The sequence below is a fragment of the Stenella coeruleoalba genome (assembly GCF_951394435.1).
Source record: "Stenella coeruleoalba genome assembly, contig: scaffold_118, whole genome shotgun sequence".
NCBI lineage: Eukaryota > Metazoa > Chordata > Mammalia > Artiodactyla > Delphinidae > Stenella > Stenella coeruleoalba.
In genome coordinates this window covers 395,097-420,701 of record NW_027646071.1, presented here as the reverse complement: position 1 = coordinate 420,701, position 25,605 = coordinate 395,097, and the positions used below count along the sequence as shown (strand labels likewise).

The following is a 25,605-nucleotide window of genomic DNA, read 5'->3' as shown; positions in this document are numbered from 1 at the left end:
CCATGTGAACGGGAGACGTGTTCAAATATGTCTCAGTTTTCCTCCCCTGGTACTCGGGTGCAACATTCCAGACGCTTTACTAACACTCTCCCCACTTGGAGAGTCAGCGCCTTTAACCTCCTGTTTGGCCCAGTTTGCAATTTCTGCGGAAGATGAACAGGAATAGCGAGAACCAATGAGAGACTAGCTGGAGGTGTCTGGATGGGCAAATTTAACTCTCATTTCCCACCAGGAAGAGGAAATAACCAAAGGCTCAGCGTGTCGTGCCGGAACCAGATTAGGGCCTGAAGCCATCCTGCGGTGTTGCGGCCAGGTCACAAGAAAGCGAGTTGAAGAAAGGAGCTCAGGGGCACTGTAATTCACAAACCTGCAGAGTTATAAATGACAGCTATCGTCCAAAAATAGACTGAAGTAAGGCTGCCAAGAGGACTTGAAAGCGGGGCAGAATTGCAGGAAACCGATTTCAGGAGGTAGACTGGAATTGCATTGAAAGCATAGGAAAAGAGGCAGAACGTCCACAATGATGCACTTGGCCAAAAAGGGCGTATGCGTTTTTTCCTCAGGAAAAAACGCATACGCCCTTTTTGGCCAACCAAGCAAGCTTGCAAAGGAAATCTGCACTACAATGAAGTCTCACTTCCCCCCGGTCAAAAGGGCCATCTGAAAAAAGTGTAAAATCCAGAAAGGCAGGACAGGCCATGGAGAACTGGGAGCCTTGTTATGCTGATGGGCGGGATGTAAATTGCCAACAACCACTCGGGAGAAGTGTATGGTGTTTCCTGAAACATCTAAAAAACAAAGCAACAGAGCCTAGGGCACTTCCACTTATGGTCCTATAGCTTAGGGAAATTAAAATCAAAAAGACACAGCCACCCCAAAGTTTGGAACGGCTCTGTTTACAAGAACCTCGTTTACAGTACAAGTTCAACATCGCAGAAAGTGAAAAATGGATAAAGAAGTTGTGGTATTTACTTACAAAGCAATATCACTCAGCAATGAAATCTATGTCATCAGGCCCTTAGCATCACAATGAGTGGATTCAGGTATGATGATTCTAAATGAAGTAAGTCACACAGAAAAAGAAACTTCATAAGATATCAGTAATACACGGAATGGAAACTTGGCTACACAGGAACTGAATTACAGAACAGAACAGGGACTCAAATTTAGAAAAACAACTTATGCTTGCTTAAGGGTAAAGGTGAGTTGGGGTGCTGCATAAAACCAGAGATTGAAATGAGCACAGATAAATTTCCTTAAGCCAAATATGGAATACATAAGAGCTACTCCTTGCTCAACGAAATGGACTCAACACCGCATATTAAACGCCTAAGAATGTACCTGACTAGTAAGTGTCTTAAAAACCTATGGATTGCTATGTCTCCAAAAGAGAATCAAGCGTGTGTACAGGGGCATAAACGCAGCAGTGATAGGATTGGAGAGGTTCGGTGAGCAAATGAAGACCCTTTGAAGTCATATTGCATGGTACCCATTACACGGGTCTTAACTCTCCAGGTTTAAGGTATTCTACCTTCAGCTAAAACATGCATGTGGAACCCAAGTATGATCAACCATGTGAACGGGAGACGTGTTCAAATACTTCTCAGTTTTCCTCCCCTGGTACTCGGGTGCAACATTCCAGACGCTTTACTAACACTCTCCCCACTTGGAGAGTCAGCGCCTTTAACCTCCTGTTTGGCCCAGTTTGCAATTTCTGCGGAAGATGAACAGGAATAGCGAGAACCAATGAGAGGCTAGCTGGAGGTGTCTGGACGGGCAAATTTAACTCTCATTTCCCACCAGGAAGAGGAAATAACCAAAGGCTCAGCGTGCCATACCGGAACCAGATTAGGGCCTGAAGCCATCCTGCGGTGTTGCGGCCAGCTCAAAAGAAAGCGAGTTGAAGAAAGGAGCTCAGGGGCACTGTAATTCACAAACCTGCAGAGTTATAAATGACAGCTATCGTCCAAAAATAGACTGAAGTAAGGCTGCCAAGAGGACTTGAAAGCGGGGCAGAATTGCAAGAAACCGATTTCAGGAGGTAGACTGGAATTGCATTGAAAGCATAGGAAAAGAGGCAGAACGTCCACAATGATGCACTTGGCCAAAAAGGGCGTATGCGTTTTTTCCTGAATATATTCAGGAAAAAACGCATACGCGCTTTTTGGCCAACCAAGCAAGCTTGCAAAGGAAATCTGCACTACAATGAAGTCTCACTTCCCCCCGGTCAAAAGGGCCATCTGAAAAAAGTGTAAAATCCAGAAAGGCAGGACAGGCCATGGAGAACTGGGAGCCTTGTTATGCTGATGGGCGGGATGTAAATTGCCAACAACCACTCGAGAGAAGTGTATGGTGTTTCCTGAAACATCTAAAAAACAAAGCAACAGAACCTAGGGCACTTCCACTTATGGTCCTATAGCTTAGGGAAATTAAAATCAAAAAGACACAGCCACCCCAAAGTTTGGAACGGCTCTCTTTACAAGAACCTCGTTTACAGTACAAGTTCAACATCGCAGAAAGTGAAAAATGGATAAAGAAGTTGTGGTATTTACTTACAAAGCAATATCACTCAGCAATGAAATCTATGTCATCAGGCCCTTAGCATCACAATGAGTGGATTCAGGTATGATGATTCTAACTGAAATAAGTCACACAGAAAAAGAAACATCATAAGATATCAGTAATACACGGAATGTAAACTTGGCTACACAGGAACTAAATTACAGAACAGAACAGGGTCTCAAATTTAGAAAACCAACTTATGCTTGCTTAAGGGGAAAGGTGAGTTGGGGTGCTGCATAAAACCAGAGATTGAAATGAGCACAGATAAAGTTCCTTAAGCCAAATATGGAATAGACAAGAGCTACTCCTTGCTCAACGAAATGGACTCAACACCGCATATTAAACGCCTAAGAATGTACCTGACTAGTAAGTATCGTAAAACCTATGGATTGCTATGTCTGCAAAAGAGAATCAAGCATGTGTACAGGGGCATAAACGCAGCAGTGATAGGATTGGAGAGGTTCGGTGAGCAAATGAAGACCTTTTGAAGTCATATTGCATGGTACCCATTACACGGGTCTCAACTCTCCAGGTTTAAGGTATTCTTCCTTCAGCTAAAACATGCATGTGGAACCTAGAGTATGATCAACCATGTGAACGGGAGACGTGTTCAAATATGTCTCAGTTTTCCTCCCCTGGTACTCGGGTGCAACATTCCAGATGCTTTACTAACACTCTCCCCACTTGGAGAGTCAGCGCCTTTAACCTCCTGTTTGGCCCAGTTTGCAATTTCTGCGGAAGATGAACAGGAATAGCGAGAACCAATGAGAGGCTAGCTGGAGGTGTCTGGACGGGCAAATTTAACTCTCATTTCCCACCAGGAAGAGGAATTAACCAAAGGCTCAGCATGCCGTGCCGGAACCAGATTAGGGCCTGAAGCCATCCTGCGGTGTTGCGGCCAGCTCAAAAGAAAGCGAGTTGAAGAAAGGAGCTCAGGGGCACTGTAATTCACAAACCTGCAGAGTTATAAATGACAGCTATCGTCCAAAAATAGACTGAAGTAAGGCTGCCAAGAGGACTTGAAAGCGGGGCAGAATTGCAGGAAACCAATTTCAGGAGGTAGACTGGAATTGCATTGAAAGCATAGGAAAAGAGGCAGAACGTCCACAATGATGCACTTGGCCAAAAAGGGCGTATGCGTTTTTTCCTGAATATATTCAGGAAAAAACGCATACGCCCTTTTTGGCCAACCAAGCAAGCTTGCAAAGGAAATCTGCACTACAATGAAGTCTCACTTCCCCCCGGTCAAAAGGGCCATCTGAAAAAAGTGTAAAATCCAGAAAGGCAGGACAGGCCATGGAGAACTGGGAGCCTTGTTATGCTGATGGGCGGGATGTAAATTGCCAACAACCACTCGGGAGAAGTGTATGGTGTTTCCTGAAACATCTAAAAAACAAAGCAACAGAACCTAGGGCACTTCCACTTATGGTCCTATAGCTTAGGGAAATTAAACTCAAAAAGACACAGCCACCCCAAAGTTTGGAACGGCTCTGTTTACAACAACCTTGTTTACAGTACAAGTTCAACATCGCAGAAAGTGAAAAATGGATAAAGAAGTTGTGGTATTTACTTACAAAGCAATATCACTCAGCAATGAAATCTGTGTCATCAGGCCCTTAGCAGCACAATGAGTGGATTCAGGTATGATGATTCTAACTGAAGTAAGTCACACAGAAAAAGAAACATCATAAGATATCAGTAATACACGGAATGTAAACTTGGCTACACAGGAACTGAATTACAGAACAGAACAGGGTCTCAAATTTAGAAAACCAACTTATGCTTGCTTAAGGGTAAAGGTGAGTTGGGGTGCTGCATAAAACCAGAGATTGAAATGAGCACAGATAAAGTTCCTTAAGTCAAATATGGAATAGACAAGAGCTACTCCTTGCTCAACGAAATGGACTCAACACCGCATATTAAACGCCTAAGAATGTACCTGACTAGTAAGTATCTTAAAACCTATGGATTGCTATGTCTCCGAAAGAGAATCAAGCATGTGTACAGGGGCATAAACGCAGCAGTGATAGGATTGGAGAGGTTCGGTGAGCAAATGAAGACCCTTTGAAGTCATATTGCATGGTACCCATTACACGGGTCTTAACTCTCCAGGTTTAAGGTATTCTTCCTTCAGCTAAAACATGCATGTGGAACCCAAGTATGATCAACCATGTGAACGGGAGACGTGTTCAAATATGTCTCAGTTTTCCTCCCCTGGTACTCGGGTGCAACATTCCAGACGCTTTACTAACACTCTCCCCACTTGGAGAGTCAGCGCCTTTAACCTCCTGTTTGGCCCAGTTTGCAATTTCTGCGGAAGATGAACAGGAATAGCGAGAACCAATGAGAGACTAGCTGGAGGTGTCTGGATGGGCAAATTTAACTCTCATTTCCCACCAGGAAGAGGAAATAACCAAAGGCTCAGCGTGTCGTGCCGGAACCAGATTAGGGCCTGAAGCCATCCTGCGGTGTTGCGGCCAGGTCACAAGAAAGCGAGTTGAAGAAAGGAGCTCAGGGGCACTGTAATTCACAAACCTGCAGAGTTATAAATGACAGCTATCGTCCAAAAATAGACTGAAGTAAGGCTGCCAAGAGGACTTGAAAGCGGGGCAGAATTGCAGGAAACCGATTTCAGGAGGTAGACTGGAATTGCATTGAAAGCATAGGAAAAGAGGCAGAACGTCCACAATGATGCACTTGGCCAAAAAGGGCGTATGCGTTTTTTCCTCAGGAAAAAACGCATACGCCCTTTTTGGCCAACCAAGCAAGCTTGCAAAGGAAATCTGCACTACAATGAAGTCTCACTTCCCCCCGGTCAAAAGGGCCATCTGAAAAAAGTGTAAAATCCAGAAAGGCAGGACAGGCCATGGAGAACTGGGAGCCTTGTTATGCTGATGGGCGGGATGTAAATTGCCAACAACCACTCGGGAGAAGTGTATGGTGTTTCCTGAAACATCTAAAAAACAAAGCAACAGAGCCTAGGGCACTTCCACTTATGGTCCTATAGCTTAGGGAAATTAAAATCAAAAAGACACAGCCACCCCAAAATTTGGAACGGCTCTGTTTACAAGAACCTCGTTTACAGTACAAGTTCAACATCGCAGAAAGTGAAAAATGGATAAAGAACTTGTGGTACTTACGTACAATGCAGTATCACTCAGCAATGAAATCTATGTCATCAGGCCCGTAGCAGCATAATGAGTAGATTCAGGTACGATGATTCTAACTGAAATAAGTCACACAGAAAAAGAAACATCATAAGATATCACTAATACACGGAATGTAAACTTGGCTACACAGGAACTGAATTCCAAAACAGAACAGGGTCTCAAATTTAGAAAACCAACTTATGCTTGCTTAAGGGGAAAGGTGAGTTGGGGTGCTGCATAAAACCAGAGATTGAAATGAGCACAGATAAAGTTCCTTAAGCCAAATATGGAATAGACAAGAGCTACTCCTTGCTCAACGAAATGGACTCAACACCGCATATTAAACGCCTAAGAATGTACCTGACTAGTAAGTATCTTAAAACCTATGGATTGCTATGTCTCCGAAAGAGAATCAAGCATGTGTACAGGGGCATAAACGCAGCAGTGATAGGATTGGAGAGGTTCGGTGAGCAAATGAAGACCCTTTGAAGTCATATTGCATGGTACCCATTCCACGGGTTTCAACTACCCAGGTTTTAGGTATTCTTCCTTCAGCTAAAACATGCATGTGGAACCCAGAGTATGATCAACCATGTGATCGGGAGACGTGTTCAAATATGTCTCAGTTTTCCTCCCCTGGTACTCGGGTGCAACATTCCAGACGCTTTACTAACACTCTCCCCACTTGGAGAGTCAGCGCCTTTAACCTCCTGTTTGGCCCAGTTTGCAATTTCTGTGGAAGATGAACAGGAATAGCGAGAACCAATGAGAGGCTAGCTGGAGGTGTCTGGACGGGCAAATTTAACTCTCATTTCCCACCAGGAAGAGGAAATAACCAAAGGCTCAGCGTGCCATACCGGAACCAGATTAGGGCCTGAAGCCATCCTGCGGTGTTGCGGCCAGCTCAAAAGAAAGCGAGTTGAAGAAAGGAGCTCAGGGGCACTGTAATTCACAAACCTGCAGAGTTATAAATGACAGCTATCGTCCAAAAATAGACTGAAGTAAGGCTGCCAAGAGGACTTGAAAGCGGGGCAGAATTGCAAGAAACCGATTTCAGGAGGTAGACTGGAATTGCATTGAAAGCATAGGAAAAGAGGCAGAACGTCCACAATGATGCACTTGGCCAAAAAGGGCGTATGCGTTTTTTCCTGAATATATTCAGGAAAAAACGCATACGCCCTTTTTGGCCAACCAAGCAAGCTTGCAAAGGAAATCTGCACTACAATGAAGTCTCACTTCCCCCCGGTCAAAAGGGCCATCTGAAAAAAGTGTAAAATCCAGAAAGGCAGGACAGGCCATGGAGAACTGGGAGCCTTGTTATGCTGATGGGCGGGATGTAAATTGCCAACAACCACTCGGGAGAAGTGTATGGTGTTTCCTGAAACATCTAAAAAACAAAGCAACAGAACCTAGGGCACTTCCACTTATGGTCCTATAGCTTAGGGAAATTAAAATCAAAAAGACACAGCCACCCCAAAGTTTGGAACGGCTCTCTTTACAAGAACCTCGTTTACAGTACAAGTTCAACATCGCAGAAAGTGAAAAATGGATAAAGAAGTTGTGGTATTTACTTACAAAGCAATATCACTCAGCAATGAAATCTATGTCATGAGGCCCTTAGCATCACAATGAGTGGATTCAGGTATGATGATTCTAACTGAAATAAGTCACACAGAAAAAGAAACATCATAAGATATCAGTAATACACGGAATGTAAACTTGGCTACACAGGAACTAAATTACAGAACAGAACAGGGTCTCAAATTTAGAAAACCAACTTATGCTTGCTTAAGGGGAAAGGTGAGTTGGGGTGCTGCATAAAACCAGAGATTGAAATGAGCACAGATAAAGTTCCTTAAGCCAAATATGGAATAGACAAGAGCTACTCCTTGCTCAACGAAATGGACTCAACACCGAATATTAAACGCCTAAGAATGTACCTGACTAGTAAGTATCGTAAAACCTATGGATTGCTATGTCTCCGAAAGAGAATCAAGCATGTGTACAGGGGCATAAACGCAGCAGTGATAGGATTGGAGAGGTTCGGTGAGCAAATGAAGACCTTTTGAAGTCATATTGCATGGTACCCATTACACGGGTCTCAACTCTCCAGGTTTAAGGTATTCTTCCTTCAGCTAAAACATGCATGTGGAACCTAGAGTATGATCAACCATGTGAACGGGAGACGTGTTCAAATATGTCTCAGTTTTCCTCCCCTGGTACTCGGGTGCAACATTCCAGACGCTTTACTAACACTCTCCCCACTTGGAGAGTCAGCGCCTTTAACCTCCTGTTTGGCCCAGTTTGCAATTTCTGCGGAAGATGAACAGGAATAGCGAGAACCAATGAGAGGCTAGCTGGAGGTGTCTGGACGGGCAAATTTAACTCTCATTTCCCACCAGGAAGAGGAATTAACCAAAGGCTCAGCATGCCGTGCCGGAACCAGATTAGGGCCTGAAGCCATCCTGCGGTGTTGCGGCCAGCTCAAAAGAAAGCGAGTTGAAGAAAGGAGCTCAGGGGCACTGTAATTCACAAACCTGCAGAGTTATAAATGACAGCTATCGTCCAAAAATAGACTGAAGTAAGGCTGCCAAGAGGACTTGAAAGCGGGGCAGAATTGCAGGAAACCGATTTCAGGAGGTAGACTGGAATTGCATTGAAAGCATAGGAAAAGAGGCAGAACGTCCACAATGATGCACTTGGCCAAAAAGGGCGTATGCGTTTTTTCCTGAATATATTCAGGAAAAAACGCATACGCCCTTTTTGGCCAACCAAGCAAGCTTGCAAAGGAAATCTGCACTACAATGAAGTCTCACTTCCCCCCGGTCAAAAGGGCCATCTGAAAAAAGTGTAAAATCCAGAAAGGCAGGACAGGCCATGGAGAACTGGGAGCCTTGTTATGCTGATGGGCGGGATGTAAATTGCCAACAACCACTCGGGAGAAGTGTATGGTGTTTCCTGAAACATCTAAAAAACAAAGCAACAGAACCTAGGGCACTTCCACTTATGGTCCTATAGCTTAGGGAAATTAAACTCAAAAAGACACAGCCACCCCAAAGTTTGGAACGGCTCTGTTTACAACAACCTTGTTTACAGTACAAGTTCAACATCGCAGAAAGTGAAAAATGGATAAAGAAGTTGTGGTATTTACTTACAAAGCAATATCACTCAGCAATGAAATCTGTGTCATCAGGCCCTTAGCAGCACAATGAGTGGATTCAGGTATGATGATTCTAACTGAAGTAAGTCACACAGAAAAAGAAACATCATAAGATATCAGTAATACACGGAATGTAAACTTGGCTACACAGGAACTGAATTACAGAACAGAACAGGGTCTCAAATTTAGAAAACCAACTTATGCTTGCTTAAGGGTAAAGGTGAGTTGGGGTGCTGCATAAAACCAGAGATTGAAATGAGCACAGATAAAGTTCCTTAAGTCAAATATGGAATAGACAAGAGCTACTCCTTGCTCAACGAAATGGACTCAACACCGCATATTAAACGCCTAAGAATGTACCTGACTAGTAAGTATCTTAAAACCTATGGATTGCTATGTCTCCGAAAGAGAATCAAGCATGTGTACAGGGGCATAAACGCAGCAGTGATAGGATTGGAGAGGTTCGGTGAGCAAATGAAGACCCTTTGAAGTCATATTGCATGGTACCCATTACACGGGTCTTAACTCTCCAGGTTTAAGGTATTCTTCCTTCAGCTAAAACATGCATGTGGAACCCAAGTATGATCAACCATGTGAACGGGAGACGTGTTCAAATATGTCTCAGTTTTCCTCCCCTGGTACTCGGGTGCAACATTCCAGACGCTTTACTAACACTCTCCCCACTTGGAGAGTCAGCGCCTTTAACCTCCTGTTTGGCCCAGTTTGCAATTTCTGCGGAAGATGAACAGGAATAGCGAGAACCAATGAGAGACTAGCTGGAGGTGTCTGGATGGGCAAATTTAACTCTCATTTCCCACCAGGAAGAGGAAATAACCAAAGGCTCAGCGTGTCGTGCCGGAACCAGATTAGGGCCTGAAGCCATCCTGCGGTGTTGCGGCCAGGTCACAAGAAAGCGAGTTGAAGAAAGGAGCTCAGGGGCACTGTAATTCACAAACCTGCAGAGTTATAAATGACAGCTATCGTCCAAAAATAGACTGAAGTAAGGCTGCCAAGAGGACTTGAAAGCGGGGCAGAATTGCAGGAAACCGATTTCAGGAGGTAGACTGGAATTGCATTGAAAGCATAGGAAAAGAGGCAGAACGTCCACAATGATGCACTTGGCCAAAAAGGGCGTATGCGTTTTTTCCTCAGGAAAAAACGCATACGCCCTTTTTGGCCAACCAAGCAAGCTTGCAAAGGAAATCTGCACTACAATGAAGTCTCACTTCCCCCCGGTCAAAAGGGCCATCTGAAAAAAGTGTAAAATCCAGAAAGGCAGGACAGGCCATGGAGAACTGGGAGCCTTGTTATGCTGATGGGCGGGATGTAAATTGCCAACAACCACTCGGGAGAAGTGTATGGTGTTTCCTGAAACATCTAAAAAACAAAGCAACAGAGCCTAGGGCACTTCCACTTATGGTCCTATAGCTTAGGGAAATTAAAATCAAAAAGACACAGCCACCCCAAAGTTTGGAACGGCTCTGTTTACAAGAACCTCGTTTACAGTACAAGTTCAACATCGCAGAAAGTGAAAAATGGATAAAGAACTTGTGGTACTTACGTACAATGCAGTATCACTCAGCAATGAAATCTATGTCATCAGGCCCGTAGCAGCATAATGAGTAGATTCAGGTACGATGATTCTAACTGAAATAAGTCACACAGAAAAAGAAACATCATAAGATATCAGTAATACACGGAATGTAAACTTGGCTACACAGGAACTGAATTCCAAAACAGAACAGGGTCTCAAATTTAGAAAACCAACTTATGCTTGCTTAAGGGGAAAGGTGAGTTGGGGTGCTGCATAAAACCAGAGATTGAAATGAGCACAGATAAAGTTCCTTAAGCCAAATATGGAATAGACAAGAGCTACTCCTTGCTCAACGAAATGGACTCAACACCGCATATTAAACGCCTAAGAATGTACCTGACTAGTAAGTATCTTAAAACCTATGGATTGCTATGTCTCCGAAAGAGAATCAAGCATGTGTACAGGGGCATAAACGCAGCAGTGATAGGATTGGAGAGGTTCGGTGAGCAAATGAAGACCCTTTGAAGTCATATTGCATGGTACCCATTCCACGGGTTTCAACTACCCAGGTTTTAGGTATTCTTCCTTCAGCTAAAACATGCATGTGGAACCCAAGTATGATCAACCATGTGAACGGGAGACGTGTTCAAATATGTCTCAGTTTTCCTCCCCTGGTACTCGGGTGCAACATTCCAGACGCTTTACTAACACTCTCCCCACTTGGAGAGTCAGCGCCTTTAACCTCCTGTTTGGCCCAGTTTGCAATTTCTGCGGAAGATGAACAGGAATAGCGAGAACCAATGAGAGACTAGCTGGAGGTGTCTGGATGGGCAAATTTAACTCTCATTTCCCACCAGGAAGAGGAAATAACCAAAGGCTCAGCGTGTCGTGCCGGAACCAGATTAGGGCCTGAAGCCATCCTGCGGTGTTGCGGCCAGGTCACAAGAAAGCGAGTTGAAGAAAGGAGCTCAGGGGCACTGTAATTCACAAACCTGCAGAGTTATAAATGACAGCTATCGTCCAAAAATAGACTGAAGTAAGGCTGCCAAGAGGACTTGAAAGCGGGGCAGAATTGCAGGAAACCGATTTCAGGAGGTAGACTGGAATTGCATTGAAAGCATAGGAAAAGAGGCAGAACGTCCACAATGATGCACTTGGCCAAAAAGGGCGTATGCGTTTTTTCCTCAGGAAAAAACGCATACGCCCTTTTTGGCCAACCAAGCAAGCTTGCAAAGGAAATCTGCACTACAATGAAGTCTCACTTCCCCCCGGTCAAAAGGGCCATCTGAAAAAAGTGTAAAATCCAGAAAGGCAGGACAGGCCATGGAGAACTGGGAGCCTTGTTATGCTGATGGGCGGGATGTAAATTGCCAACAACCACTCGGGAGAAGTGTATGGTGTTTCCTGAAACATCTAAAAAACAAAGCAACAGAGCCTAGGGCACTTCCACTTATGGTCCTATAGCTTAGGGAAATTAAAATCAAAAAGACACAGCCACCCCAAAGTTTGGAACGGCTCTCTTTACAAGAACCTCGTTTACAGTACAAGTTCAACATCACAGAAAGTGAAAAATGGATAAAGAACTTGTGGTACTTACGTACAATGCAGTATCACTCAGCAATGAAATCTATGTCATCAGGCCCGTAGCAGCATAATGAGTAGATTCAGGTACGATGATTCTAACTGAAATAAGTCACACAGAAAAAGAAACATCATAAGATATCAGTAATACACGGAATGTAAACTTGGCTACACAGGAACTGAATTCCAAAACAGAACAGGGTCTCAAATTTAGAAAACCAACTTATGCTTGCTTAAGGGGAAAGGTGAGTTGGGGTGCTGCATAAAACCAGAGATTGAAATGAGCACAGATAAAGTTCCTTAAGCCAAATATGGAATAGACAAGAGCTACTCCTTGCTCAACGAAATGGACTCAACACCGCATATTAAACGCCTAAGAATGTACCTGACTAGTAAGTATCTTAAAACCTATGGATTGCTATGTCTCCGAAAGAGAATCAAGCATGTGTACAGGGGCATAAACGCAGCAGTGATAGGATTGGAGAGGTTCGGTGAGCAAATGAAGACCCTTTGAAGTCATATTGCATGGTACCCATTCCACGGGTTTCAACTACCCAGGTTTTAGGTATTCTTCCTTCAGCTAAAACATGCATGTGGAACCCAGAGTATGATCAACCATGTGATCGGGAGACGTGTTCAAATATGTCTCAGTTTTCCTCCCCTGGTACTCGGGTGCAACATTCCAGACGCTTTACTAACACTCTCCCCACTTGGAGAGTCAGCGCCTTTAACCTCCTGTTTGGCCCAGTTTGCAATTTCTGCGGAAGATGAACAGGAATAGCGAGAACCAATGAGAGGCTAGCTGGAGGTGTCTGGACGGGCAAATTTAACTCTCATTTCCCACCAGGAAGAGGAAATAACCAAAGGCTCAGCGTGCCATACCGGAACCAGATTAGGGCCTGAAGCCATCCTGCGGTGTTGCGGCCAGCTCAAAAGAAAGCGAGTTGAAGAAAGGAGCTCAGGGGCACTGTAATTCACAAACCTGCAGAGTTATAAATGACAGCTATCGTCCAAAAATAGACTGAAGTAAGGCTGCCAAGAGGACTTGAAAGCGGGGCAGAATTGCAAGAAACCGATTTCAGGAGGTAGACTGGAATTGCATTGAAAGCATAGGAAAAGAGGCAGAACGTCCACAATGATGCACTTGGCCAAAAAGGGCGTATGCGTTTTTTCCTGAATATATTCAGGAAAAAACGCATACGCCCTTTTTGGCCAACCAAGCAAGCTTGCAAAGGAAATCTGCACTACAATGAAGTCTCACTTCCCCCCGGTCAAAAGGGCCATCTGAAAAAAGTGTAAAATCCAGAAAGGCAGGACAGGCCATGGAGAACTGGGAGCCTTGTTATGCTGATGGGCGGGATGTAAATTGCCAACAAGCACTCGGGAGAAGTGTATGGTGTTTCCTGAAACATCTAAAAAACAAAGCAACAGAACCTAGGGCACTTCCACTTATGGTCCTATAGCTTAGGGAAATTAAACTCAAAAAGACACAGCCACCCCAAAGTTTGGAACGGCTCTGTTTACAACAACCTTGTTTACAGTACAAGTTCAACATCGCAGAAAGTGAAAAATGGATAAAGAAGTTGTGGTATTTACTTACAAAGCAATATCACTAAGCAATGAAATCTGTGTCATCAGGCCCTTAGCAGCACAATGAGTGGATTCAGGTATGATGATTCTAACTGAAGTAAGTCACACAGAAAAAGAAACATCATAAGATATCAGTAATACACGGAATGTAAACTTGGCTACACAGGAACTGAATTACAGAACAGAACAGGGTCTCAAATTTAGAAAACCAACTTATGCTTGCTTAAGGGTAAAGGTGAGTTGGGGTGCTGCATAAAACCAGAGATTGAAATGAGCACAGATAAAGTTCCTTAAGTCAAATATGGAATAGACAAGAGCTACTCCTTGCTCAACGAAATGGACTCAACACCGCATATTAAACGCCTAAGAATGTACCTGACTAGTAAGTATCTTAAAAACCTATGGATTGCTATGTCTCCAAAAGAGAATCAAGCATGTGTACAGGGGCATAAACGCAGCAGTGATAGGATTGGAGAGGTTCGGTGAGCAAATGAAGACCCTTTGAAGTCATATTGCATGGTACCCATTACACGGGTCTTAACTCTCCAGGTTTAAGGTATTCTTCCTTCAGCTAAAACATGCATGTGGAACCCAAGTATGATCAACCATGTGAACGGGAGACGTGTTCAAATATGTCTCAGTTTTCCTCCCCTGGTACTCGGGTGCAACATTCCAGACGCTTTACTAACACTCTCCCCACTTGGAGAGTCAGCGCCTTTAACCTCCTGTTTGGCCCAGTTTGCAATTTCTGCGGAAGATGAACAGGAATAGCGAGAACCAATGAGAGACTAGCTGGAGGTGTCTGGATGGGCAAATTTAACTCTCATTTCCCACCAGGAAGAGGAAATAACCAAAGGCTCAGCGTGCCGTGCCGGAACCAGATTAGGGCCTGAAGCCATCCTGCGGTGTTGCGGCCAGGTCACAAGAAAGCGAGTTGAAGAAAGGAGCTCAGGGGCACTGTAATTCACAAACCTGCAGAGTTATAAATGACAGCTATAGTCCAAAAATAGACTGAAGTAAGGCTGCCAAGAGGACTTGAAAGCGGGGCAGAATTGCAGGAAACCGATTTCAGGAGGTAGACTGGAATTGCATTGAAAGCATAGGAAAAGAGGCAGAACGTCCACAATGATGCACTTGGCCAAAAAGGGCGTATGCGTTTTTTCCTCAGGAAAAAACGCATACGCCCTTTTTGGCCAACCAAGCAAGCTTGCAAAGGAAATCTGCACTACAATGAAGTCTCACTTCCCCCCGGTCAAACGGGCCATCTGAAAAAAGTGTAAAATCCAGAAAGGCAGGACAGGCCATGGAGAACTGGGAGCCTTGTTATGCTGATGGGCGGGATGTAAATTGCCAACAACCACTCGGGAGAAGTGTATGGTGTTTCCTGAAACATCTAAAAAACAAAGCAACAGAGCCTAGGGCACTTCCACTTATGGTCCTATAGCTTAGGGAAATTAAAATCAAAAAGACACAGCCACCCCAAAGTTTGGAACGGCTCTGTTTACAAGAACCTCGTTTACAGTACAAGTTCAACATCGCAGAAAGTGAAAAATGGATAAAGAACTTGTGGTACTTACGTACAATGCAGTATCACTCAGCAATGAAATCTATGTCATCAGGCACGTAGCAGCATAATGAGTAGATTCAGGTACGATGATTCTAACTGAAATAAGTCACACAGAAAAAGAAACATCATAAGATATCACTAATACACGGAATGTAAACTTGGCTACACAGGAACTGAATTCCAAAACAGAACAGGGTCTCAAATTTAGAAAACCAACTTATGCTTGCTTAAGGGGAAAGGTGAGTTGGGGTGCTGCATAAAACCAGAGATTGAAATGAGCACAGATAAAGTTCCTTAAGCCAAATATGGAATAGACAAGAGCTACTCCTTGCTCAACGAAATGGACTCAACACCGCATATTAAACGCCTAAGAATGTACCTGACTAGTAAGTATCGTAAAACCTATGGATTGCTATGTCTCTGAAAGAGAATCAAGCATGTGTACAGGGGCATAAACGCAGCAGTGATAGGATTGGAGAGGTTCAGTGAGCAAATGAAGACCCTTTGAAGTCATATTGCATGGTACCCATTTCACGGGTCTCAACTCTCCAGGTTTAAGGTATTCTTCCTTCAGCTAAAACATGCATGTGGAACCCAAGTATGATCAACCATGTGAACGGGAGACGTGTTCAAATATGTCTCAGTTTTCCTCCCCTGGTACTCGGGTGCAACATTCCAGACGCTTTACTAACACTCTCCCCACTTGGAGAGTCAGCGCCTTTAACCTCCTGTTTGGCCCAGTTTGCAATTTCTGCGGAAGATGAACAGGAATAGCGAGAACCAATGAGAGGCTAGCTGGAGGTGTCTGGACGGGCAAATTTAACTCTCATTTCCCACCAGGAAGAGGAAATAACCAAAGGCTCAGCGTGCCGTACCGGAACCAGATTAGGGCCTGAAGCCATCCTGCGGTGTTGCGGCCAGCTCAAAAGAAAGCGAGTTGAAGAAAGGAGCTCAGGGGCACTGTAATTCACAAACCTGCAGAGTTATAAATGACAGCTATCGTCCAAAAATATACTGAAGTAAGGCTGCCAAGAGGACTTGAAAGCGGGGCAGAATTGCAGGAAACCGATTTCAGGAGGTAGACTGGAATTGCATTGAAAGCATAGGAAAAGAGGCAGAACGTCCACAATGATGCACTTGGCCAAAAAGGGCGTATGCGTTTTTTCCTGAATATATTCAGGAAAAAACGCATACGCCCTTTTTGGCCAACCAAGCAAGCTTGCAAAGGAAATCTGCACTACAATGAAGTCTCACTTACCCCCGGTCAAAAGGGCCATCTGAAAAAAGTGTAAAATCCAGAAAGGCAGGACAGGCCATGGAGAACTGGGAGCCTTGTTATGCTGATGGGCGGGATGTAAATTACCAACAACCACTCGGGAGAAGTGTATGGTGTTTCCTGAAACATCTAAAAAACAAAGCAACAGAGCCTAGGGCACTTCCACTTATGGTCCTATAGCTTAGGGAAATTAAAATCAAAAAGACACAGCCACCCCAAAGTTTGGAACGGCTCTGTTTACAAGAACCTCGTTTACAGTACAAGTTCAACATCGCAGAAAGTGAAAAATGGATAAAGAAGTTGTGGTATTTACTTACAAAGCAATATCACTCAGCAATGAAATCTGTGTCATCAGGCCCTTAACAGCACAATGAGTGGATTCAGGTATGATGATTCTAACTGAAGTAAGTCACACAGAAAAAGAAACATCATAAGATATCAGTAATACACGGAATGTAAACTTGGCTACACAGGAACTGAATTACAGAACAGAACAGGGACTCAAATTTAGAAAAACAACTTATGCTTGCTTAAGGGTAAAGGTGAGTTGGGGTGCTGCATAAAACCAGAGATTGAAATGAGCACAGATAAAGTTCCTTAAGCCAAATATGGAATAGACAAGAGCTACTCCTTGCTCAACAAAATGGACTCAACACCGCATATTAAACGCCAAAGAATGTACCTGACTTGTAAGTATCTTAAAACCTATGGATTGCTATGTCTCCAAAAGAGAATCAAGCATGTGTACAGGGGCATAAACGCAGCAGTGATAGGATTGGAGAGGTTCGGTGAGCAAATGAAGACCCTTTGAAGTCATATTGCATGGTACCCATTCCACGGGTTTCAACTACCCAGGTTTAAGGTATTCTTCCTTCAGCTAAAACATGCATGTGGAACCCAGAGTATGATCAACCATGTGATCGGGAGACGTGTTCAAATATGTCTCAGTTTTCGTACCCTGGTACTCGGGTGCAACATTCCAGGCGCTTTACTAACACTCTCCCCACTTGGAGAGTCAGTCCCTTTAACCTCCTGTTTGGCCCAGTTTGCAATTTCTGCGGAAGATGAACAGGAATAGCGAGAACCAATGAGAGGCTAGCTGGAGGTGTCTGGACGGGCAAATTTAACTCTCATTTCCCACCAGGAAGAGGAATTAACCAAAGGCTCAGCATGCCGGGCCGGAACCAGATTAGGGCCTGAAGCCATCCTGCGGTGTTGCGGCCAGGTCACAAGAAAGCGAGTTGAAGAAAGGAGCTCAGGGGCACTGTAATTCACAAACCTGCAGAGTTATAAATGACAGCTATCGTCCAAAAATAGACTGAAGTAAGGCTGCCAAGAGGACTTGAAAGCGGGGCAGAATTGCAGGAAACCGATTTCAGGAGGTAGACTGGGATTGCATTGAAAGCATAGGAAAAGAGGCAGAACGTCCACAATGATGCACTTGGCCAAAAAGGGCGTATGCGTTTTTTCCTGAATATATTCAGGAAAAAACGCATACGCCCTTTTTGGCCAACCAAGCAAGCTTGCAAAGGAAATCTGCACTACAATGAAGTCTCACTTCCCCCTGGTCAAAAGGGCCATCTGAAAAAAGTGTAAAATCCAGAAAGGCAGGACAGGCCATTGAGAACTGGGAGCCTTGTTATGCTGATGGGCGGGATGTAAATTGCCAACAGACACTCGGGAGAAGTGTATGGTGTTTCCTGAAACATCTAAAAAACAAAGCAACAGAGCCTAGGGCACTTCCACTTATGGTCCTATAGCTTAGGGAAATTAAAATCAAAAAGGCACAGCCACCCCAAAGTTTGGAACGGCTCTGTTTACAAGAACCTCGTTTACAGTACAAGTTCAACATCGCAGAAAGTGAAAAATGGATAAAGAACTTGTGGTACTTACGTACAATGCAGTATCACTCAGCAATGAAATCTATGTCATCAGGCCCGTAGCAGCATAATGAGTAGATTCAGGTACGATGATTCTAACTGAAATAAGTCACACAGAAAAAGAAACATCATAAGATATCACTAATACACGGAATGTAAACTTGGCTACACAGGAACTGAATTCCAAAACAGAACAGGTTCTCAAATTTAGAAAACCAACTTATGCTTGCTTAAGGGGAAAGGTGAGTTGGGGTGCTGCATAAAACCAGAGATTGAAATGAGCACAGATAAAGTTCCTTAAGCCAAATATGGAATAGACAAGAGCTACTCCTTGCTCAACGAAATGGACTCAACACCGCATATTAAACGCCTAAGAATGTACCTGACTAGTAAGTATCGTAAAACCTATGGATTGCTATGTCTCTGAAAGAGAATCAAGCATGTGTACAGGGGCATAAACGCAGCAGTGATAGGATTGGAGAGGTTCAGTGAGCAAATGAAGACCCTTTGAAGTCATATTGCATGGTACCCATTTCACGGGTCTCAACTCTCCAGGTTTAAGGTATTCTTCCTTCAGCTAAAACATGCATGTGGAACCCAAGTATGATCAACCATGTGAACGGGAGACGTGTTCAAATATGTCTCAGTTTTCCTCCCCTGGTACTCGGGTACAACATTCCAGACGCTTTACTAACACTCTCCCCACTTGGAGAGTCAGCGCCTTTAACCTCCTGTTTGGCCCAGTTTGCAATTTCTGCGGAAGATGAACAGGAATAGCGAGAACCAATGAGAGACTAGCTGGAGGTGTCTGGACGGGCAAATTTAACTATCATTTCCCAACATGAAGAGGAAATAACCAAAGGCTCAGCGTGCCGTGCCGGAACCAGATTAGGGCCTGAAGCCATCCTGCGGTGTTGCGGCCAGGTCACAAGAAAGCGAGTTGAAGAAAGGAGCTCAGGGGCACTGTAATTCACAAACCTGCAGAGTTATAAATGACAGCTATCGTCCAAAAATAGACTGAAGTAAGGCTGCCAAGAGGACTTGAAAGCGGGGCAGAATTGCAGGAAACCGATTTCAGGAGGTAGACTGGAATTGCATTGAAAGCATAGGAAAAGAGGCAGAACGTCCACAATGATGCACTTGGCCAAAAAGGGCGTATGCGTTTTTTCCTGAATATATTCAGGAAAAAACGCATACGCCCTTTTTGGCCAACCAAGCAAGCTTGCAAAGGAAATCTGCACTACAATGAAGTCTCACTTCCCCCCGGTCAAAAGGGCCATCTGAAAAAAGTGTAAAATCCAGAAAGGCAGGACAGGCCATGGAGAACTGGGAGCCTTGTTATGCTGATGGGCGGGATGTAAATTGCCAACAACCACTCGGGAGAAGTGTATGGTGTTTCCCCTGAAACATCTAAAAAACAAAGCAACAGAACCTAGGGCACTTCCACTTATGGTCCTATAGCTTAGGGAAATTAAAATCAAAAAGACACAGCCACCCCAAAGTTTGGAACGGCTCTGTTTACAAGAACCTCGTTTACAGTACAAGTTCAACATCGCAGAAAGTGAAAAATGGATAAAGAAGTTGTGGTATTTACTTACAAAGCAATATCACTCAGCAATGAAATCTGTGTCATCAGGCCCTTAGCAGCACAATGAGTGGATTCAGGTATGATGATTCTAACTGAAGTAAGTCACACAGAAAAAGAAACATCATAAGATATCAGTAATACACGGAATGTAAACTTGGCTACACAGGAACTGAATTACAGAACAGAACAGGGTCTCAAATTTAGAAAAACAACTTATGCTTGCTTAAGGGGAAAGGTGAGTTGGGTGCTGCATAAAACCAGAGATTGAAATGAGCACAGATAAAGTTCCTTAAGCCAAATATGGAATAGACAAGAGCTACTCCTTGCTCAACGAAATGGACTCAACACCGCATATTAAACACCTAAGAATGTACCTGACTTGTAAGTATCTTAAAACCTATGGATTGCTATGTCTCCAAAAGAGAATCAAGCATGTGTACAGGGGCATAAACGCAGCAGTGATAGGATTGGAGAGGTTCGGTGAGCAAATGAAGACCCTTTGAAGTCATATTGCATGGTACCCATTCCACGGGTTTCAACTACCCAGGTTAAAGGTATTCTTCCTTCAGCTAAAACATGCATGTGGAACCTAGAGTATGATCAACCATGTGATCGGGAGACGTGTTCAAATATGTCTCAGTTTTCGTACCCTGGTACTCGGGTGCAACATTCCAGATGTTTAATAACACTCTCCCTACTTGGAGAGTCAGTGCGTTTAACCTCCTGTTTGCCCCAGTTTGCAATTTCTGCGGAAGATGAACAGGAATAGCGAGAACCAATGAGAGACTAGCTGGAGGTGTCTGGACGGGCAAATTTAACTCTCATTTCCCACCAGGAAGAGGAATTAACCAAAGGCTCAGCGTGCCGTGCCGGAACAAGATTAGGGCCTGAAGCCATCCTGCGGTGTTGCGGCCAGCACACAAGAAAGCGAGTTGAAGAAAGGAGCTCAGGGGCACTGTAATTCACAAACCTGCAGAGTTATAAATGACAGCTATCGTCCAAAAATATACTGAAGTAAGGCTGCCAAGAGGACTTGAAAGCGGGGCAGAATTGCAGGAAACCGATTTCAGGAGGTAGACTGGAATTGCATTGAAAGCATAGGAAAAGAGGCAGAACGTCCACAATGATGCACTTGGCCAAAAAGGGCGTATGCGTTTTTTCCTGAATATATTCAGGAAAAAACGCATACGCCCTTTTTGGCCAACCAAGCAAGCTTGCAAAGGAAATCTGCACTACAATGAAGTCTCACTTCCCCCCGGTCCAAAGGGCCATCTGAAAAAAGTGTAAAATCCAGAAAGGCAGGACAGGCCATGGAGAACTGGGAGCGTTGTTATGCTGATGGGCGGGATGTAAATTGCCAACAACCACTCGGGAGAAGTGTATGGTGTTTCCTGAAACATCTAAAAAACAAAGCAACAGAGCCTAGGGCACTGCCACTTATGGTCCTATAGCGTAGGGAAATTAAAATCAAAAAGACACAGCCACCCCAAAGTTTGGAATGGCTCTGTTTACAAGAACCTCATTTACAGTACAAGTTCAACATCGCAGAAAGTGAAAAATGGATAAAGAAGTTGTGGTATTTACTTACAAAGCAATATCACTCAGCAATGAAATCTGTGTCATCAGGCCAGTAGCAGCACAATGAGTGGATTCAGGTATGATGATTCTAACTGAAATAAGTCACACAGAAAAGAAACATCATAAGATATCAGTAATACATGGAATTAAACTTGGCTACACAGGAACTGAATTACAGAACAGAACAGGGTCTCAAATTTAGAAAACCAACTTATGCTTGCTTAAGGGTAAAGGTGAGTTGGGGTGCTGCATAAAACCAGAGATTGAAATGAGCACAGATAAAGTTCCTTAAGTCAAATATGGAATAGACAAGAGCTACTCCTTGCTCAACGAAATGGACTCAACACCGCATATTAAACGCCTAAGAATGTACCTGACTAGTAAGTATCATAAAACCTATGGATTGCTATGTCTCCAAAAGAGAATCAAGCATGTGTACAGGGGCATAAACGCAGCAGTGATAGGATTGGAGAGGTTCGGTGAGCAAATGAAGACCCTTTGAAGTCATATTGCATGGTACCCATTACACTAGTCTCAACTCTCCAGGTTTAAGGTATTCTTCCTTCAGCTAAAACATGCATGTGGAACCCAAGTATGATCAACCATGTGAACGGGAGACGTGTTCAAATATGTCTCAGTTTTCCTCCCCTGGTACTCGGGTGCAACATTCCAGACGCTTTACTAACACTCTCCCCACTTGGAGAGTCAGCGCCTTTAACCTCCTGTTTGGCCCAGTTTGCAATTTCTGCGGAAGATGAACAGGAATACTGAGAACCAATGAGAGGCTAGCTGGAGGTGTCTGGACGGGCCAATTTAACTCTCATTTCCCACCAGGAAGAGGAATTAAACAAAGGCTCAGCGTTCCGTGACGGAACCAGATTAGGGCCTGAAGCCATCCTGCGGTGTTGCAGCTAGCTCACAAGAAAGCGAGTTGAAGAAAGGAGCTCAGGGGCACGGTAATTCACAAACCTGTAGAGTCATAAATGACAGCTATCGTCCAAAAATATACTGAAGTAAGGCTGCCAAGAGGACTTGAAAGCGGGGCAGAATTGCAGGAAACCGATTTCAGGAGGTAGACTGGAATTGCATTGAAAGCATAGGAAAAGAGGCAGAACGTCCACAATGATGCACTTGACCAAAAAGGGCGTATGCGTTTTTTCCTGAATATATTCAGGAAAAAACGCATACGCCCTTTTTGGCCAACCAAGCAAGCTTGCAAAGGAAATCTGCACTACAATGAAGTCTCACTTCCCCCCCGGTCAAAAGGGCCATCTGAAAAAAGTGTAAAATCCAGAAAGGCAGGACAGGCCATGGAGAACTGGGAGCCTTGTTATGCTGATGGGCGGGATGTAAATTGCCAACAGACACTCGGGAGAAGTGTATGGTGTTTCCTGAAACATCTAAAAAACAAAGCAACAGAACCTAGGGCACTTCCACTTATGGTCCTATAGCTTAGGGAAATTAAAATCAAAAAGACACAGCCACCCCAAAGTTTGGAACGGCTCTGTTTACAAGAACCTCGTTTACAGTACAAGTTCAACATTGCAGAAAGTGAAAAATGGATAAAGAAGTTGTGGTATTTACTTACAAAGCAATATCACTCAGCAATGAAATCTGTGTCATCAGGCCCTTAGCAGCACAATGAGTGGATTCAGGTATGATGATTCTAACTGAAATAAGTCACACAGAAAAAGAAACATCATAAGATATCAGTAATACACGGAATGTAAACTTGGCTACACAGGAACTGAATTACAGAACAGAACAGGGTCTCAAATTTAGAAAACCAACTTATTCTTGCTTAAGAGTAAAGGTGAGTTGGGGTGCTGCATAAAACCAGAGATTGAAATGAGCACAGATAAATTTCCTTAAGCCAAATATGGAATAGACAAGAGCTACTCCTTGCTCAACGAAATGGACTCAACACCCCATATTAAACGCCTAAGAATGTACCTGACTAGTAAGAGACCCTTTGAAGTCATATTGCATGGTACCCATTACACGGGTCTCAACTCTCCAGGTTTAAGGTATTCTTCCTTCAGCTAAAACATGCATGTGGAACCCAAGTATGATCAACCATGTGAACGGGAGACGTGTTCAAATATGTCTCAGTTTTCCTCCCCTGGTACTCGGGTGCAACATTCCAGACGCTTTACTAACACTCTCCCCACTTGGAGAGTCAGCGCCTTTAACCTCCTGTTTGGCCCAGTTTGCAATTTCTGCGGAAGATGAACAGGAATAGCGAGAACCAATGAGAGGCTAGCTGGAGGTGTCTGGACGGGCAAATTTAACTCTCATTTCCCACCAGGAAGAGGAAATAACCAAAGGCTCAGCGTGCCGTACCGGAACCAGATTAGGGCCTGAAGCCATCCTGCGGTGTTGAGGCCAGCTCAAAAGAAAGCGAGTTGAAGAAAGGAGCTCAGGGGCACTGTAATTCACAAACCTGCAGAGTTATAAATGACACCTATCGTCCAAAAATAGACTGAAGTAAGGCTGCCAAGAGGACTTGAAAGCGGGGCAGAATTGCAGGAAACCGATTTCAGGAGGTAGACTGGAATTGCATTGAAAGCATAGGAAAAGAGGCAGAACGTCCACAATGATGCACTTGGCCAAAAAGGGCGTATGCGTTTTTTCCTGAATATATTCAGGAAAAAACGCATACGCCCTTTTTGGCCAACCAAGCAAGCTTGCAAAGGAAATCTGCACTACAATGAAGTCTCACTTCCCCCCGGTCAAAAGGGCCATCTGAAAAAAGTGTAAAATCCAGAAAGGCAGGACAGGCCATGGAGAACTGGGAGCCTTGTTATGCTGAAGGGCGGGATGTAAATTGCCAACAACCACTCGGGAGAAGTGTATGGTGTTTCCTGAAACTTCTAAAAAACAAAGCAACAGAACCTAGGGCACTTCCACTTATGGTCCTATAGCTTAGGGAAATTAAAATCAAAAAGACACAGCCACCCCAAAGTTTGGAACGGCTCTGTTTACAAGAACCTCATTTACAGTACAAGTTCAACATCGCAGAAAGTGAAAAATGGATAAAGAAGTTGTGGTATTTACTTACAATGCAGTATCACTCAGCAATGAAATCTGTGTCATCAGGCCCTTAGCAGCACAATGAGTGGATTCAGGTATGATGATTCTAACTGAAATAAGTCACACAGAAAATGAAACATCATAAGATATCAGTAATACACGGAATGTAAACTTGGCTACACAGGAACTGAATTACAGAACAGAACAGGGTCTCAAATTTAGAAAAACAACTTATGCTTGCTTAAGGGTAAAGGTGAGTTGGGGTGCTGCATAAAACCAGAGATTGAAATGAGCACAGATAAAGTTCCTTAAGCCAAATATGGAATAGACAAGAGCTACTCCTTGCTCAACGAAATGGACTCAACACCGCATATTAAACGCCTAAGAATGTACCTGACTTGTAAGTATCTTAAAACCTATGGATTGCTATGTCTCCAAAAGAGAATCAAGCATGTGTACAGGGGCATAAACGCAGCAGTGATAGGATTGGAGAGGTTCGGTGAGCAAATGAAGACCCTTTGAAGTCATATTGCATGGTACCCATTCCACGGGTTTCAACTACCCAGGTTTAAGGTATTCTTCCTTCAGCTAAAACATGCATGTGGAACCTAGAGTATGATCAACCATGTGATCAGGAGACGTGTTCAAATATGTCTCAGTTTTCCTCCCCTGGTACTCGGGTGCAACATTCCAGACGCTTTACTAACACTCTCCCCACTTGGAGAGTCAGTCCCTTTAACCTCCTGTTTGGCCCAGTTTGCAATTTCTGCGGAAGATGAACAGGAATAGCGAGAACCAATGAGAGGCTAGCTGGAGGTGTCTGGATGGGCAAATTTAACTCTCATTTCCCACCAGGAAGAGGAATTAACCAAAGGCTCAGAATGCCGGGCCGGAACCAGATTAGGGCCTGAAGCCATCCTGCGGTGTTGCGGCCAGGTCACAAGAAAGCGAGTTGAAGAAAGGAGCTCAGGGGCACTGTAATTCACAAACCTGCAGAGTTATAAATGACAGCTATCGTCCAAAAATAGACTGAAGTAAGGCTGCCAAGAGGACTTGAAAGCGGGGCAGAATTGCAGGAAACCGATTTCAGGAGGTAGACTGGAATTG

General features: G+C 44.0%; 1 long non-coding RNA gene across 45 annotated transcripts in view; it reads right to left on the bottom strand.

Annotated features, from left to right (window-relative positions):
• Window positions 1–25,605, bottom strand: part of LOC307181360 — a 968,012-nt gene that overhangs the window by 557,015 nt on the left and 385,392 nt on the right. For 23 of the 45 annotated variants that reach the window (XR_013826572.1, XR_013826573.1, XR_013826575.1 and 20 more), the window contains one exon: window positions 973–1,054. This is a non-coding gene — a long non-coding RNA (uncharacterized lncRNA). Of the gene's footprint in view, window positions 1–972; window positions 1,055–2,552; window positions 2,639–13,582; window positions 13,628–15,153; window positions 15,240–16,732; window positions 16,819–21,471; window positions 21,537–24,522; window positions 24,609–25,605 lie in introns of those variants that run through there. The other 22 variants (XR_013826546.1, XR_013826547.1, XR_013826567.1 and 19 more) reach the window with 9 other exon arrangements.